General features: G+C 49.5%; 1 long non-coding RNA gene across 1 annotated transcript; it reads right to left on the bottom strand.

The window, feature by feature from the left end:
- Nucleotides 1–2,229: 2,229 nt before the first annotated feature.
- Nucleotides 2,230–13,423, bottom strand: LOC139262418 (uncharacterized). The gene is made up of 3 exons (XR_011592970.1): nt 13,347–13,423; nt 3,188–3,343; nt 2,230–2,273 (listed from the first exon to the last, which is right to left on the bottom strand). It is a non-coding gene; the product is annotated as an uncharacterized lncRNA (long non-coding RNA).
- Nucleotides 13,424–15,966: the final 2,543 nt, after the last annotated feature.

The following is a 15,966-nucleotide window of genomic DNA, read 5'->3' as shown; positions in this document are numbered from 1 at the left end:
CTCCGTCCTAAATTTCCTACCCCGTATCCTGAGACTGTGACCCCTTGTTCTAGACTTCCCAGCCCCGGGGAAACATCCTCCCCACATCCAGTCTGTCCGACCCCGACAGAATTTTATACTTTTCAATGAGATCCCCTCTTATTCTTCTAAACTCTAGTGAATACAGGCCTAGTTGACCCAATCTCTCCTCATACAACAGTCCTGCCGTCCCAGGAATCAGTCTGGTGAACCTTCGCTGCACTCCCTCTGTGGCAACTATATCCTTTCTTAGGTGAGGAGACCAAAACTGCACACAATACTCCAGGTACGGTCTCACCAAGGTCCTGTATAACTGGAGTAAGACATCCTTGCTCCTGTACTCAAATTCTCTTGAAATGAACGATTGTATGATTTTTTGTAAGATTATTGGTGAGGTCCATGGACATAAAATACTTCGATGTGCCAGCAAGACCCACACACTCAGTCTGAAAGATGGCAGCTTCTGCACTGTCGCTAAAAGACGTCAACACCCAGCGCAGAGTGAAGCAGTACACCTCAGTCAATGGGTTTATGGTGCAAACTTCCACAATTAGTTGTTATTCTTGGAACTAAAGAAAGAACTTGCATTTCTACAGCACCTTTCCACAGCCTCAGAATGTCCCAAAGTGCTTTACAGCCAAAGAAGTACTTTTGAACGATAGTCACTGTTGGAATGCAGCAAATCAATTTATGCACAGCAAGCTCCTACAAACAGCAATGAGACAATTGCCAGATAATCTGTTGTTTTGGTGATGATGGTTGAGGGATAAATATTGGCCAGGGCATAGGAGAGACCTCCCCAGCTCTTTGAATAGTGCCATGGAATTTTTTACAGCCACCTGAGAGAGCAGATGGGGCCTCGGTTTAGCGTCTCATCCACAAGACGACACCTCCGACAGTGCAGCACTCCCTCAGTACTGCCCCTCCGACAGTGCAGCGCTCCCTCAGTACTGCCCCTCCGACAGTGCAGCACTCCCTCAGTCCTGCTCCTCCGACAGTGCGGCGCTCCCTCAGTACTGCCCCTCCGACAGTGCCGCGCTCCCTCAGTACTGCCCCTCCGACAGTGCAGCACTCCCTCAGTCCTGCTCCTCCGACAGTGCGGCGCTCCCTCAGTACTGCCCCTCCGACAGTGCCGCGCTCCCTCAGGACTGCCCCTCCGACAGTACAGTACTCCCTCAGTACTGCCCCTCCGACAGTGCAGCGCTCCCTCAGTACTGCCCCTCCGACAGTGCAGCACTCCCTCCGTACTGCCCCTCCGACAGTGCAGCGCTTCCTCAGTCCTGCTCCTCCGACAGTGCGGCGCTCCCTCAGTACTGCCCCTCCGACAGTGCCGCGCTCCCTCAGTACTGCCCCTCCGACAGTGCGGCGCTCCCTCAGTACTGCCCCTCCGACAGTGCGGCGCTCCCTCAGTACTGCCCCTCCGACAGTGCGGCGCTCCCTCAGTACTGCCCCTCCGACAGTGCAGCGCTCCCTCAGTACTGCCCCTCCGACAGTGCGGCGCTCCCTCAGTACTGCCCCTCCGACAGTGCCGCGCTCCCTCAGTACTGCCCCTCTGACAGTGCAGCACTCCCTCAGTACTGCCCCTCCGACAGTGCAACACTCCCTCAGTACTGCCCCTCCGACAGTGCGGCACTCCCTCAGTACTGCACTGGGAGTGTCAGGAGTGAAGCTTCTAACTCAGGAGGCGAGAGTGCTTGCACTGAGCCATGGCTCACACCATGGTTCATTGGATATATTCAAGAGGGAGTTAGATATGGCACTTACGGCTAAAGGGATCAAGGGGTATGGAGAGAAAGCAGGAAAGGGGTACTGAGGGAATGATCAGCCATGATCTTATTGAATGGTGGTGCAGGCTCGAAGGGCCGAATGGCCTACTCCTGCACCTATTTTCTATGTTTCTGTGTTTCTAAGAGTGTTATAACCTCTGCTACACACACATGGGCTGCCATAATGATGACTGTGTTGTTTTGTGATTATTTACCACTGGTTTAGGCCAGGACAGGTCGGCTCCACCCTCTTGGCACTACTCACTTATCTGCGTTCTCTTGCTCAGCCACGAGCTTTTCCAACAGGCATTTGGCGGCACACAGTTTGCTCCGATACCCTTCGATCTGGAGCAGCTCAGATTCTCTGCGTCTTTTAGCGGCCGTCACCTCCTCAGTCACCTCGCGCTGCCGGCGACGCAGGTCCACGTCTCTGGGGCGCTGCCCTTCGGTGCACGGGTCATGGCTTCGCTCAAGGTCGACGCGGAGCTCCTGAAAACGGGCAAAGGAAAAGGGAAGCTGCGATGTGAACTCCCGCATTCAACGTAACATCAATACCCCCACCGTGACCCCGGAACTCCACTCCCACCGTGACCCCTTAACCCCACTCCCACCGTGACCCCTTAAACCCACTCTCACTGTGAACCCTGAACACCTCTCCCACCGTGATCCCGGAACTCCACTCCCACCGTGATCCCGGAACTCCACTCCCACCGTGACCCCTTAACCCCACTCTCACTGTGAACCCTGAACACCTCTCCCACCGTGACCCCTGAACCCCATTCCCACCATGACCCCTGAACCGTACTCCTACCGTGACCCCAGAGCCCTACCGCCAACATGACCCCTGAACCGTCCGCCTACCGTGACCCCAGAACACTACCCCCAACATGACCCCTGAACCCCACTCCCACCGTGACCCCCGAATCCCACTCCCACCATGATCCCTGAACCTCAAGCCCATCGAGACCCCTGAACCCCACTCCCACCGTGACCTCTGAACTCCACTCCCACTATGACCCCTGAACCCTACTCCCACCGTGACCCCTGAACCCTACACCCACCGTGGCCCCTGAACCCTACTCCCACCGTGACCCCTGAACCCCACTCCCACCGTGACCCCTGAACCCCATTCCCACTGTGACCCCTGAATCCTACTCTCACTGTGACCCCTGAACACTGCTCCCACTGTGACCCCTGAACCCTATTCCCACCGTGACCCCTGAACCCCCACTCCCACCGTGACCCCTGAACCCCAACTCCCACCGTAACCCATAAACCCGACTCTCACCGTGACCCTGAACCCACCCACTCCCCGAGCGAGGAAATGCTCAATCTCTCGGTCCTGACACTCAATGCATGGTGTCATGTCTAGACAGTTAGCCGACTGCAGGTACCAACGCTACCTCCAGCTCCTCCAGCTGCTGTTGAACGGTGGGGACGTTAAATGTTGGAGGAATATCCCGCAACAATTGCACCCGTCGTTCAACCTCCGTCAGTTTTGTGCTCATGCTTGTTCGAAGAATCTCAAGTTCGGTCGGATTCGTTTGTTCAATTGTCAGCTGGGGAAGAAAAACAAGTATCTGTGATTACTACAGAACCATCTGCGGTTCCTACATCACCGCCTGGAGTTATTACAGCACCATCTGGGATTATTACATCACCGTCTGGGGTTATTACATCACCGTCTGGGGTTATTACATCACCGACTGGGGTTATTACAGCCCCGTCTAGGGTTATTACAGCCCCGTCTAGGGTTATTACAGCCCCGTCTGGGGTTATTACATCACCCTCTGCGGTATTACAACCCCATCTGGGGTTATTACAGCCCCGTCTGGGATTATTACAACCCCATCTGCGGTTTTTGCAGCCCCGTCTGGGGTTATTACATCACCCTCTGTGATTATTACAGCCCCATCTGAGGTTATTACAGCCCCATCTGCGGTTTTTGCAGCCCCGTCTGGGGTTATTACATCACCCTCTGTGATTATTACAGCCCTATCTGAGGTTATTACAGCCCCGTCTGGGGTTATTACATCACCCTCTGTAGTTATTACAGCACCCTCTGAGGTTATTACAGCCCCGCCTGGGGTTATTACAGCACCGTATGGGGTTATTACTTCACCGTCTGGGGTTATTACTTCACCGTCTGGGATTATTACATCACCATCTGGGGTTACTACAGCCCCATCTGGGATTATTACAGCCCAGTCTGGGGTTACTACAGCCCCGTCTGGGAATATTATAGTACTGTCTGGGGTTATTACAGCCTCGTCTCAGGTTATTACAGCACCGTCTGGGGTTACTGTAGCCTATGAACAACATTCCGTCTCCAGACAAAGATATCCCCAGTAAAACTGATCACTTCATTATAATTGAGATGGAACTCACAGACACGCTAAAAGGGCTCCAGGCAAATAAATCTCCAGGAATAGGCACTATTTGTCTCAGAGTGCTGAGAGAGACTCAGAGGAGATCATTTTGAAGGAGTCAATGGAGACTGGAGAAGTGCCAGTAGGTTGGAAACAGACTAAAACGGTGATCGCAGTCAAAAAAGGGCATAAAACATATACAGGAAACCATAGAACGATCAGTCTGCCATTCCATGTAAACTAACAAAGTGGATTATCAGGAGTAAACATGAGGATTGTCTGCAGAACAATATCCTGGCTAACATCGATCAGTGTGACCCAACTCCTCGAACTCTTTGAGAAATAGTAACCCAGGACTGGGGGAAGTTCCCTGACCCGGTAAGCCTCGACTTCCAAAAGGTTTTCGATGAAGTTCCACACGAGAGGCTGCTAATTCAATTCAAAGCTGTGGGGATTCAGGTAAACACTGGGCATGGCTAAGAAACTGGCTGAAGGCCGGTAAACAACACATTCTCACTACTGGAGTTAGGTTGGAGCTCTGCGCTCCTCTAATTCTGCCCCTCTTGAACTCAACATCCAAGGGTTTTCAACATTCAGGAAGGATAGAATAAAAGGAAAAGGAGGTGGGGTAGCATTGCTGGTTAAAGAGGAGATGAATGCAATAGTTAGGAAGGACATTAGCTTGGATGATGTGGAATCTATATGGGTAGAGCTGCAGAACACCAAAGGGCAAAAAACGTAAGTGGGAGTTAACCTCCAAACAGTAGTAGTGATGTTGGGGAGGGCATCAAACAGGAAATTAGGGGTGCATGCAATAAAGGTGCAGCAGTTATCATGGGTGACTGTAATATGCACATAGATTGGGCTAACCAAACTGGAAGCAATACGGTGGAGGAGGATTTCCTGGAGTGCATAAGGGATGGTTTTCTAGACCAATATGTCGAGGAACCAACTAGGGGGGAGGCCATCTTAGACTGGGTGTTGTGTAATGAGAGAGGATTAATTAGCAATCTCGTTGTGTGAGGCCCCTTGGGAAAGAGTGACCATAATATGGTGGAATTCTACATTAGGATGGAGAATGAAACAGTTAATTCAGAGACCATGGTCCAGAACTTAAAGAAGGGTAACTTTGAAGGTATGAGGCATGAATTGGCTAGGATAGATTGGCGAATGATACTTAAGGGGTTGACTGTGGATGGGCAATGGCAGACATTTAGAGATCGCATGGATGAACTACAACAGTTGTACATCCCTGTCTGGCGTAAAAATAAAAAAGGGAAGGTGGCTCAACCGTGGCTATCAAGGGAAATCAGGGATAGTATTAAAGCCAAGGAAGTGGCATACAAATTGGCCAGAAATAGCAGTGAACCCGGGGACTGGAAGAAATTGAGAACTCAGCAGAGGAGGACAAAGGGTTTGATTAGGGCAGGGAAAATAGAATACGAGAGGAAGCTTGCAGGGAACATTCAGACGGACTGCAAAAGTTTCTATACATATGTAAAGAGAAAAAGGTTAGTAAAGACAAACGTCTTCCCCTACAGTCAGAATCAGGGGAAGTCATAACGGGGAACAAAGAAATGGCGGACCAATTGAACAAGTACTTTGGTTCAGTATTCACTAAGGAGGACACAAATAACCTTCCGGATATAAAAGGGGTCAGAGGGTCTAGTAAGGAGGAGAAACTGAGGGAAATCCTTATTAGTCGGGAAATTGTGTTGGGGAAATTGATGGGATTGAAGGCCGATAAATCCCCAGGGCCTGATGGTCTGCATCCCAGAGTACTTAAGGAGGTGGCCTTGGAAATAGCAGATGCGTTGACAGTCATTTTCCAACATTCCAGTTCCTATGGAGTGGAGGATAGCCAATGTAACCCCACTTTTTAAAAAAGGAGGGAGAGAGAAAACAGGGAATTATAGACCGGTCAGCCTGACATCAGTAGTGGGTAAAATGATGGAATCAATTATTAAGGATGTCATAGCAGCGCATTTGGAAAGAGGTGACATGATAGGTCCAAGTCAGCATGGATTTGTGAAAGGGAAATCATGCTTGACAAATTTTTTGAGGATGTTTCCAGTAGAGTGGACAAAGGAGAACCAGTTGATGTGGTATATTTGGACTTTCAGAAAGCTTTCGACAAGGTCCCACACAAGAGATTAATGTGCAAAGTTAAAGCACATGGGATTGGGGGTAGTGTGCTGACATGGATTGAGAACTGGTTGTCAGACAGGAAGCAAAGAGTAGGAGTAAATGGGGACTTTTCAGAATGGCAGGCAGTGACTAGTGGGGTACCGCAAGGTTCTGTGCTGGGGCCCCAGCTGTTTACATTGTACATTAATGATTTAGACGAGGGGATTAAATGTAGTATCTCCAAATTTGTGGATGATACTAAGTTGGGTGGCAGCGTGAGCTGCGAGGAGGATGCTATGAGGCTGCAGAGTGACTTGGATAGGTTAGGTGAGTGGGCAAATGCATGGCAGATGAAGTATAATGTGGATAAATGTGAGGTTATCCACTTTGGTGGTAAAAACAGAGAGACAGACTATTATCTGAATGGTGACAGATTAGGAAAAGGGGAGGTGCAACGAGACCTGGGTGTCATGGTACATCAGTCATTGAAGGTTGGCATGCAGGTACAGCAGGCGGTTAAGAAAGCAAATAGCATGTTGGCCTTCATAGCGAGGGGATTTGAGTACAGGGGCAGGGAGGTGTTACTACAGTTGTACAGGGCCTTGATGAGGCCACACCTGGAGTATTGTAAACAGTTTTGGTCTCCTAACTTGAGGAAGGACATTCTTGCTAATGAGGCAGCGAAGATTCACCAGATTGATTCCCGGGATGGCGGGACTGACTTATCAAGAAAGACTGGATCAACTGGGCTTGTATTCACTGGAGTTCAGAAGAATGAGAGGGGATCTCATAGAAACATTTAAAATTTTGATGGGGTTACACAGGTTAGATGCAGGAAGAATGTTCCCAATGTTGGGGAAGTCCAGAACCAGGGGTCACAGTCCAAGGATAAGGGGTAAGCCATTTAGGACCGAGATGAGGAGAAACTTCTTCACCCAGAGAGTGGTGAACCTGTGAAATTCTCTACCACAGAAAGTGGTTGGGGCCAATTCACTAAATATATTCAAAAAGGAGTTAGATGAAGTCCTTACTTCTAGGGGGATCAAAGGGTATGGCGAGAAAGCAGGAATGGGGTACTGAAGTTGCATGTTCAGCCATGAACTCATTGAAAGGCGGTGCAGGCTCGAAGGGCCGAATGGTTTACTCCTGCACCTATTTCCTATGTTTCTATGAACATCCCTGATTTTAATTGCTCCACAATTGGCGGCCGTGCCTTCAACTACATGGGCCTCAAACTCTGGAATTCCCTCCCTAAACCTCTCCGCCTCGCTCTCCTCCTTTAAGACACTCATTAAACCCTGCCTGTTTGACCAAGCCTGCCCTAATATCCTTATGTGGCTAGATGTCAAATTTTGTAAAATTACGTTAACTACGTTAAAGGCGCTATATAAATGCGAGTTGTTGTTGATGTTGGAAGTACTGAGTGGGGAAACTTAGTGCTGCAAACTATGGCCTGGAAATCGCAGCCTCCCTGGGTCGGTACGGAGTGTGTGCGGAGTGTGTATGTGTTATATATGTGGACTTGTATTTACTTGTAGCGCCCAGAGTGCTCATCCCCTGGAGTCCCAAGGAACCCATAATCCCTTGAGAGCACAGGTATTTAAGGAGGCTTCAGAGGTTCGAGAGGCATTCTGGAGACCTGCAATAAAAGACTAAGGTCACATAAGAACATAAGAACATAAGAATTAGGAACAGGAGTCGGCCATCTAGCCCCTCAAGCCTGCTCCGCCATTCAACAAGATCATGGCTGATCTGGCCGTGGACTCAGCTCCACTTACCCGCCCTCTCCCCGTAACCCTTAATTCCCTTATTGGTTAAAAATCTATCTATCTGTGATTTGAATACATTCAATGAGCTAGCCTCAACTGCTTCCTTGGGCAGAGAATTCCACAGATTCACAACCCTCTGGGAGAAGAAATTCCTTCTCAACTTGGTTTTAAATTGGCTCCCCCGTATTTTGAGGCTGTGCCCCCTAGTTCTAGTCTCCCCCACCAGTGGAAACAACCTCTCTGCCTCTATCTTGTCTATCCCTTTCATTATTTTAAATGTTTCTATAAGATCACCCCTCATCCTTCTGAACTCCAACGAGTAAAGACCCAGTCTACTCAATCTATCATCATAAGGTAACCCCCTCATCTCCGGAATCAGCCTAGTGAATCGTCTCTGTACCCCCCTCCAAAGCCAGTATATCCTTCCTTAAGTAAGGTGACCAAAACTGCACGCAGTACTCCAGGTGCGGCCTTACCAATATCCTATACAGTTGCAGCAGGACCTCCCTGCTTTTGTACTCCATCCCTCTCGCAATGAAGGCCAACATTCCATTCGCCTTCCTGATTACCTGCTGCACCTGCAAACTAACTTTTTGGGATTCATGCACAAGGACCCCCAGGTCCCTCTGCATCTCAGCATGTTGTAATTTCTCCTCATTCAAATAATATTCCCTTTCACTACTTTTTTTCCCCAAGGTGGATGACCTCACACTTTCCGACATTGTATTCCATCTGCCAAACCTTCGCCCATTCGCTTAACCTATCCAAATCTCTTTGCAGCCTCTCTGTGTCCTCTACACAACCCACTTTCCCACGAATCTTTGTGTCATCTGCAAATTTTGTTACACTACACTCTGTCCCCTCTTCCAGGTCATCTATGTATATTGTAAACAGTTGTGGTCCCAGCACCGATCCCTGTGGCACACCACTAACCACCGATTTCCAACCCGAACTTTACTTTGAGCTCATAGTGTTCAGCCTGACTCTTTCTCCATACACAACAACTGGCGACGAGATACAGATAGCGAACCCAAAGATGCAGAGAACAGTGGGCATCCTGGAGAAATTTTCGGAGGGAGATGATTGGGAAATCTTTGTGGAACGACTCGACCAATACTTCATGGGCAACGAGCTAGATGGGGAAGAGAATGCTGCCAAATGAAGGGCGATCCTCCTCACGGTCTGTGGGGCACCAACGTATGGCCTCATGAAGAATCTGCTCACTCCAGCGAAACCCACGGAGAAATCGTATGACGATTTGTGCACACTGGTCCGAGAGCATTTGGACCCGAAGGAAAGCGTTCTGATGGCGAGGTATCAGTTCTACACCTACAAAAGGTCTGAAGGCCAGGAAGTGGCGAGTTATGTCGCCGAGCTAAGACGCCTTGCAGGACATTGCGAATTTGAAGGACATTTGGAGCACATGCTCAGAGACTTTTTCGTACTTGGCATTGGCCACGAAACCATACTTCGCAAACTTTTGACTGTAGAGACCCCAACCTTGAGTAAGGCCATAGCGATAGTCCAGGCGTTCATTGCCACCAGTGACAATACGAAGCAAATCTCTCAGCACACAAGTGCTGCTACAGGTACTGTGAACAAAGGGATGTTTTTTTTCGAATTGTAACGTACAGGGCAGGTCACACATACCTGCAGCTACACGTCCGCAGATGTCTGAGTCCACCATCAAGGGTGATGAATGCAAGGCCATTAACACCTTGTTGGCGCTGCAAGGGTGATCATCATTTCCATTCATGCCGATTCAAAGAGTACGTTTGCAAGGGCTGTGGAACAATGGGATACCTCCAACGAGTGTGCACGCGAGCTGCAAAGCCTGTTAAACCTGCAAACCACCATGTTGCAGAGGAGGACCATGACGAACCAGAGCCTCAGATAGAGGAGGCAGAGGTACATGGGGTGCACACATTCACCGCGAATTGTCACCCGATAATGTTGAATGTTGAACTAAATGGACTCCCGGTGTCAATGGAGCTGGACACGGGCGCGAGCCAGTCCATCATAGATTTTGGGCAATAGCCAAGAAAATGCCTTTGTAAAATCGAGAAAATTGTTATGCTCAAACAAATTGCTTGTGTTGTATGATCCATGTGATACGTCGTCATATGGCGTCAGGTGTGTATTGCAACAAGCTAATGATTTCGGGAAACTGCAACCGGTTGCTTCCAGGAATCTGTCTAAGGCTGAGAGAGCCTACAGCATGATTGAGAAAGAAGCGTTAGCGTGTGTCTATGGGGTAAAGAAAATGCATCAATACCTGTTTGGGTTAAAATTCGAATTGGAAACTGACCATAAGCCACTTATATCCTTGTTTTCCGAGAGTAAAGGGATAAATACCAACGCATCGGCCCGCATCCAGAGATGGGCGCTCACGTTGTCCGCATACAACTACGCCATTCGCCACAGGCCAGGCACAGAAAACTGCGCCAATGCTCTCAGTTAGCTGCCATTGCCCATCATGGGTGTGGAAATGGCGCAGCTCGCAGATCTAGCCATGGTTATGGAAGCATTTGAGAGTGAATCACCTGTCACTGCCCGGCAGATCAAAACCTGGACAAGCCAGGACCCCTTATTATCTCTAGTCAAAAGCTGTATGCTTCACGGGAGCTGGTCCAGTGTCCCAGTGGAAATGCAGGAAGAGATAAAGCCGTTCCAGCGGCGCAAAGATGAAATGTCTATACAGGCAGACTGCCTTCTCTGGGGCGATCTGTAGTGGTCCCCAAGAAGGGCAGAGACACCTTCATCAATGACCTCCACAGTACCCACCCAGGCATCGTAATAATGAAAGCGATAACCAGATCCCACGTGTGGTGGTCCGGTATCAATGCGGACTTAGAGTCCTGCGTTCACAGATGTAATATATGCTCGCAGTTAAACAATGTACCCAGGGAGGCGCCGCTAAGTTTATGGTCTTGGCCCTCCAAACTGTGGTCTAGGGTACACATCGACTATGCAGGCCCGTTCTTGGGTAAAATGTTCCTTGTGGTTGTAGATGCGTACTCCAAGTGGATTGAATGTGAGATAATGTCAGCTAGCACGTCCGCTGCCACTACTGAAAGCCTGCGGGCCATCTTTGCCACACAGGGCTTACCCGATGTCCTGGTGAGCGACAACGGACCATGTTTTACCAGTGCTGAGTTCAAAGAATTCAGTTAACAGCATCAAACATGTCACACCTGTCCCGTTTAAACCAATGGTCAGGCAGAGAGAGCAGTGCAAACCATCAAGCAAGGCTTGAAGAGGGTAACTGAAGGCTCACTGCAGACTCGCCTATCCCGAGTCCTGCTTAGCTACCGCACGAGACCCCACTCACTCACTGGGATCCCACCTGCTGAACTGCTCATGAAAAGAGCACTTGAGACAAGGCTCTCGTTAGTTCACCCTGATCTACATGAACAGGTAGAGAGCAGGCGGCTTCAACAAAGTGCATACCATGATAGCGCAAATGTGTCACGCGAGATTGAAATCAATGATCCTGTAATTGTATTAAATTATGGACAAGGTCCCAAGTGGCTTCCCGGCACTGTTGTGGCCAAAGAGAGGAGCAGGGTGTTTCGGGTCAAACTTTCAAATGGACTCATTCACCGGAAACACTTGGAACAAATCAAACTCAGATTCACGGACTATCCTGAGCAACCCACCTTGGGCCCTACCTTTTTTGATCCCCCAACATACACACCAGTGGCAACCGGCACCACGGTTGACCATAAAGCAGAACCCATCATCCACAGCAGCCCAGCAGGGCCCAACACACCAGGCAGCCCAGCAAGGCCAGCTGCACAGGGCCCAACAAATGATCCAACAACACCAGCTTTCACACCGAGGTGATCAATCAGGGCAAGAAGGGCCCCAGATCGACTCACATTGTAAATAGTTACACTATTGACTTTGGGGGGGGGTGTGTTGTTATATATGTGGACTTGTATTTACTCTGTACAGCCACCAGAGGGCTCATCCCCTGGAGTCCCAAGGGATCCCATAATTCATTGGGAGCATAGGTATTTAAGGAGGCTTCACAGATTGGAGAGGCACTCTGGAGACTTGCAATAAAAGACTAAGGTCACATTTTACTTTGAGCTCACAGTGTTCAGTCTGACTCTTTCTCCATACACAGCAGTATGGACCTGAGAAGACATCACAAAAGCCGGTTTTCAGAGCACAACGCGCATTCGCTGAAAACCAGTTTTTCCGATCTGTCAAGCTGGAGCTCGACAGATCCTCCGGATCTTGGGAGCGAGGATATTCACACGGGCAGGATTGCGGGATTTACCCATATCTTGCCCAGCAAATGTCCTCAAAACTTTTGCGCCTGACAAAAGCAGGCACATAGCCTACTGTTACAGGCGTAAGTGTTTAAAAACATACAAAAATATAATTTAATTAAATTTAAAAACACACATATTATTTTTAAAAACCATGCCAACTACGTTACATTTATTTTTAAGCATAATTTTTTAAACTTTTTTAAAATTTGGAAAACAAATTTCTCTATGATATTTATTAACTTTAATTACAATTAATTTTAATTATGTGAGGTGTGTTTTTTTATTTTTTATTACATGCGTTTAGTATATATTTTTTTCTCATTAAGACCGCGTAGATACGGAGTTCCCAGTGCTATTAATGAGAAAGCTGTGGAATACTGTACCTGATTGGCTGAGCAGTCACACGTGACTGCACCGTCTCCGTGGGAACCTGGAGGACGGGAGCGGGCTCTGCAGCGTGGGAAGAGAAGGTCTCCCCCCCCCCCACCGGAATCCGGGGCGCCTCTGGGACCACCAGCTACTTTCGTAGAAATGTTTCAAGTCGGAGGCGTTTGATCGAAAGAAGCGCCCGACCGCAATTTCAGCCCCAATACATTGATATATATAAGCACGATGGGCCGAATGGCCTCCATCTGTGATGTATGATTCGATGATTTTATGATTGTAGAAACATAGAAATTTACAGCGCAGAAGGAGGCCATTCCGGCCCATCGTGTCCCACCGGCCGACAAAGAGCCGCATGGCCCTCGGTCAGCAGCCCTGAAGGTTACATATAAACCTATGAGCAATGGCGGAAAGGTAAAGAGCACCCAGGCCCAACCAGTCCGCCTCACACAACTGCGACACCCCTTGCACTGAAACATTCTACACTCCACCCCAACCGGAGCCGTGTGATCTCCTGGTAGCGGCAAAAACCAGATAAAAACCCAGGCCTATTTAGGGAGAAAAAACCTGGGAAAATCATAAGCCATGCTGCGTACTGTTAATTGGTATATTAAAGGGTGTGACCGTTACCTGTGGCAGTTCCTCCGCTGTGGGCGTGGCCTCATCATCGCTGGAAGCCACGGGATCTTCCCTGCTGCACTCCAGCTCCTCGAGCTCACCTGGGCTGCATTGGGAATGCTGCTGATCTCCGACCCTGGAACCTGAGGCAGGCAGTTCACCCTGTGAAAGCGAAGCGGATTTTAGCGCAACACCTACTGGTGTAACCCCCCCCCCCCCCGGTGGAGCAGCTGAGCTGTCGGAGAACGCCCCCACCCCCACCCCACCCCTCCCCCAACCCCCCTCGGGTGTTCGAGAGTAAACTGTCCTCTCGCTCTAGCCCGGGGCTGTAACATTTGAAAGTGAAGATCTGTGTCCCTTCAGGAAATGGGTTCTACACCTCCCCCCTGTGCTCGCCGGCCTTCACTGGCTCACAATAACGCTCGGGGAGGGGGAGGGACATTGGACAGAGGGTTCCCCCCCACCCCCCGCCCCGCCCCACCCCCCCTCCCACCCCGACAAGTCAGAAAGGAAGACTTGTATTTCTATTGTGCCTTTCACAACCTCAGGACGGCCCAAAATGCTTTAAAACCAACAAAGTACTTTTGAAATTCTCATTCTTGTTTTCTAATCCTTCCATGGGCTCGCTCCTCCCGGTCTCTGTAATCTCCTCCAGCCTTGCAACCCTGCAAGATCTCTGAGCTCCTCTAATTCTGCCCTCTTGAGCATCCCCGATTTTAATCGCTCCACCATCGGTGGCCGTGCCTTCAGCTGCCTGGGCCCCAAGCTCTGGAACTCCCTCCCTAAACCTCTCCGCCTCTCTACCTCTCTTTCTTCCTTTAAGACACTCCTTAAAACCTGCCTCACCCATCCTAATATCTCCTTTTGTGGCTCGGTGTCAATTATTGTGAGGTGTCTTTGGACATTTGACTTAACGTAAAAGGTGCTATAGAAATGCAAGTTGTTGCTGTGTTGGTCAGCAGTTGCATGCTGTGCTACTGAGCTATGCAGACCAGAGGGGTTCCCAGGTCCCATCCCAGGTTTAGGTTGAACTGGCTGATCTCTGGTGGAGTTCCAGTCAGGACGTTACACTTGGCATGGCGAAATGAGGTGGGCTTCCATCTTCTGATCGCCAACTAGCGACCCCTGACGAGAATGAAGCATCAGGTGACTGCACGATTCCAATAAATCCCCCAATAACATGCTGATATTAGGAGTGCGCATGGGATTGAACCTCAGCTAGATTCACCATGATACCGAGGTTCAATGGGTTAAATTACGGGCATGGGTTGCATAGAGTAGGCTTGTATTCCCTTGAGTATAGATTAAGGCGTGATCTAAGTAAGGTGTTAAAAATTATTAAAGAAGTTGATAGGGTGGGTACAGATCAGCCATGATCTGATTGCATGGCGGAATGGGCTCAAAGGGCTGAAGGGCCTCCTCCTGTTCCTAAACTACTGGCACCTTCAGGGGGAGGGGGAAATCCCAGGGAGAAAAAAGCGAGATTTGTTTACAAGGAGGAAATATTTTCGAAAGCAAGATTGTATGTTCCTGGGTTCCTCAATCAAACACCACTGTGTACCACTCGATCCCACTATTTCAAAGAAGAGCAGGGGAGTTCCCCCCAGTGTCCTGGACAATATTCCTCCCTCAACCAACAGCAGTAACATGGCTGCCACCTTGTTCTATACAGGTAGCACGTCCGAAATCCGGAATTCCAAAAACCGGAATGGTCCGAAAACCAAACAGTGTTCAGATTGCAAGAGTCGTTGTCAGGAGTCCAGAAATATTTCCCGGACTTTTAAGCTGTACATACCTTTCTCCAAGCAGGAATCCTAAACAATATGCAACCCGGCATGGCCCGGCCCCAAGGTTTCCGGATTCGGGCCGTCAGATGTAATGCTCCGAAATCCGGAAATACCCGAAAACAGGAATGGCCTCGCTCCCGAGGTTTCCGGACATTATACCTATATAGTAAGTTACTACACATTGTTTCCTACATTACTACAATGACTACACTTCAAAACTACTGCATTGGCTGTGAAGCACTTTGGGACATCCTGAGACGCCATAGAAATGCAAGTTCTCCCTTTGTTTTACACCTCAGCGTAGCTCATCGGATGTGAAGCCCATTGAATAGTGATCTGAATGCAAGCCTGCTTTGATTTGGACCTGTGTGAAGACTTGCGTGTATAGAACCGAGTAGGCAATTACCTGTGGGTTGCGAAGGATTCTGGGGTCGCCTGCTCCACCATGATTGGCAAAGAAAGCTTTTTGTGCCTCGAGACTGGGGCAAGACTGGCCCAGCCCCCTGCTTGGCTCCTCCTCCCTGGCACTCAGTTGGTTTTTGGTGAGGCTTGTCCGCTCCATCTGCTTCCTTGCCGTCGATTCCACCACCTTTTTGAGGAAAGATTATGAAAGGTGAAAGGTGCAGGGTTTGCCCGCCTTGGGCCGGTGAGGTTGTAGCCTGGCGTTTACACTTCCGCATGACAGCACAAGGGGAACGCCCTGACGGTGCGGACCCATGGCCTCCTGGGGTACAGAGCAGGAAGGAGACATCTCTGGGCCTCGAAATCGCCATGTGGGCATGGCCACCAACATTTAATAGCCGTGCCAATCTCCTGGTGTAGGTACAAAGACACCAGCATCCTGG

The sequence above is a fragment of the Pristiophorus japonicus genome, chromosome 4 (genome assembly GCF_044704955.1).
Source record: "Pristiophorus japonicus isolate sPriJap1 chromosome 4, sPriJap1.hap1, whole genome shotgun sequence".
In the NCBI taxonomy this organism is placed as follows: Eukaryota; Metazoa; Chordata; class Chondrichthyes; family Pristiophoridae; genus Pristiophorus; species Pristiophorus japonicus.
The sequence above is the reverse complement of the archived record's forward strand: the minus strand, read 5'-3'. Positions and strand labels throughout refer to the sequence as shown.